Below are 2,598 nucleotides of genomic sequence, written 5' to 3'. Positions count from 1 at the left end.
AACTCGGAGGCACCGCGCCAAAAGCATCCTCTGCAAATTACAACTCGGGCCTAGGGCCAGATTTCAAATTTGAGCTGTTGCCGCTTCACTCGCCGTTACTGGGGCAATCCCTGTTGGTTTCTTTTCCTCCGCTTATTGATATGCTTAAGTTCAGCGGGTATTCCTACCTGATCCGAGGTCAACCATTAGAAAATTTGGGGGTTTTACGGCAAGAGTCCCTCCGAATCCCAATGCGAGACGTTAGTTACTACGCAAAGGAGGCTCCGAGAGGGTCCGCCACTACCTTTAAGGGCCTACGTCAACCGTAGGGCCCCAACACCAAGCAGAGCTTGAGGGTTGAAATGACGCTCGAACAGGCATGCCCGCCAGAATGCTGGCGGGCGCAATGTGCGTTCAAAGATTCGATGATTCACTGAATTCTGCAATTCACATTACTTATCGCATTTCGCTGCGTTCTTCATCGATGCCAGAACCAAGAGATCCGTTGTTAAAAGTTTTAATTATTTGCTTGTGCCACTCAGAAGAAACGTCGTTAAAATAGAGTTTGGTATCCTCCGGCGGGCGCCTCGCCCCGTGAAGGGCGTGGCCGGGAGGGCGTCCCCGAGGGGACCCCCTGCCCGCCGAAGCAACAGTTAGGTATGTTCACAAAGGGTTATAGAGCGGTAACTCAGTAATGATCCCTCCGCTGGTTCACCAACGGAGACCTTGTTACGACTTTTACTTCCTCTAAATGACCGAGTTTGGATAACTTTCCGGCCCTGAGTGGTAGTTGCCCACCTCTCTGGGCCAGTCCGAAAGCCTCACTGAGCCATTCAATCGGTAGTAGCGACGGGCGGTGTGTACAAAGGGCAGGGACGTAATCAACGCAAGCTGATGACTTGCGCTTACTAGGGATTCCTCGTTGAAGAGCAATAATTGCAATGCTCTATCCCCAGCACGACGGAGTTTAACAAGATTACCCGGGCCTTCCGGCCAAGGGAGTACTCGCTGGCTCCGTCAGTGTAACGCGCGTGCGGCCCAGAACATCTAAGGGCATCACAGACCTGTTATTGCCTCAAACTTCCATCGGCTTGAGCCGATAGTCCCTCTAAGAAGCCGGCGTACTGCCAAAGCAATACGGGCTATTTAGCAGGTTAAGGTCTCGTTCGTTATCGCAATTAAGCAGACAAATCACTCCACCAACTAAGAACGGCCATGCACCACCACCCACAAAATCAAGAAAGAGCTCTCAATCTGTCAATCCTCATTGTGTCTGGACCTGGTGAGTTTCCCCGTGTTGAGTCAAATTAAGCCGCAGGCTCCACCCCTGGTGGTGCCCTTCCGTCAATTTCTTTAAGTTTCAGCCTTGCGACCATACTCCCCCTGGAGCCCAAGCACTTTGATTTCTCGTAAGGTGCCGAACGAGTCAAAAAATAACATCGTCCGATCCCTAGTCGGCATAGTTTATGGTTAAGACTACGACGGTATCTGATCGTCTTCGATCCCCTAACTTTCGTTCCTGATAAATGAAAACATCCTTGGCAAATGCTTTCGCAGTAGTTAGTCTTCAATAAATCCAAGAATTTCACCTCTGACAATTGAATACTGATGCCCCCGACTGTCCCTATTAATCATTACGGCGGTCCTAGAAACCAACAAAATAGAACCACACGTCCTATTCTATTATTCCATGCTAATGTATTCGAGCATAGGCCTGCCTGGAGCACTCTAATTTTTTCAAAGTAAAAGTCCTGTTTCCCCGGCACACCCAGTGAAGGGCATGCGGTTCCACAGAGGGAAAGGCCCGGCCGGACCAGTGCACGCGGTGAGGCGGACCGGCCAGCCAGGCCCAAGGTTCTACTACGAGCTTTTTAACCACAACAACTTTAATATACGCTATTGGAGCTGGAATTACCGCGGCTGCTGGCACCAGACTTGCCCTCCAATTGTTCCTCGTTAAGGGATTTAAATTGTACTCATTCCAATTACAAGACCCAAAAGAGCCCTGTATCAGTATTTATCGTCACTACCTCCCCGTGTCGGGATTGGGTAATTTGCGCGCCTGCTGCCTTCCTTGGATGTAGTAGCCGTTTCTCAGGCTCCTTCTCCGGGGTCGAGCCCTAACCCTCCGTTACCCGTTGTAACCATGCTAGAACACTACTCTAGCATCGAAAGTTGATAGGGAAGAAATTTGAATGAACCATCGCCGGCGCAAGGCCATGCGATTCGAGAAGTTATTATGAATCACCAGTGAGCCCCGAAGGGCATTGGTTTTTAATCTAATAAATACATCCCTTCCGAAGTCGGGATTTTTAGCATGTATTAGCTCTAGAATTACCACGGTTATCCAAGTAGTAAGGTACTATCAAATAAACGATAACTTATATAATGAGCCATTCGCAGTTTCGCTGTATAATTGCTTATACTTAGACATGCATGGCTTAATCTTTGAGACAAGCATATGACTACTGGCAGAATCAACCAGGTAACTATCGTGCGCCGGGGTTGGCCATCGGCGCTGCAAGCAGCGGCCGAAGAAGTTTAGTTACCGGAATCGCTCGCGCTGCCGAAACAGCGCTCGCGCCTGCCAGGACGACCGGTCGGCTAGGCCGACGGCGC

The 2,598-nt window shown here is 50.0% G+C and overlaps 2 non-coding genes across 2 annotated transcripts; both read right to left on the bottom strand.

Moving 5' to 3' along the window:
• Positions 1-343: 343 nt before the first annotated feature.
• Positions 344-495, bottom strand: ColSpa_rRNA_065. Its single transcript, XR_007414296.1, has one exon. It is a non-coding gene; the product is annotated as a 5.8S ribosomal RNA (ribosomal RNA).
• A 176-nt stretch (positions 496-671) lies between these two features.
• ColSpa_rRNA_064 lies at positions 672-2,466 on the bottom strand. The gene has a single exon (XR_007414295.1). It is a non-coding gene; the product is annotated as an 18S ribosomal RNA (ribosomal RNA).
• Positions 2,467-2,598: the final 132 nt, after the last annotated feature.

Source organism: Colletotrichum spaethianum (genome assembly GCF_022836535.1).
Source record: "Colletotrichum spaethianum MAFF 239500 DNA, contig82, whole genome shotgun sequence".
In the NCBI taxonomy this organism is placed as follows: Eukaryota; Fungi; Ascomycota; class Sordariomycetes; order Glomerellales; family Glomerellaceae; genus Colletotrichum; species Colletotrichum spaethianum.
This window is presented reverse-complemented; position numbering and strand designations above follow the sequence as displayed.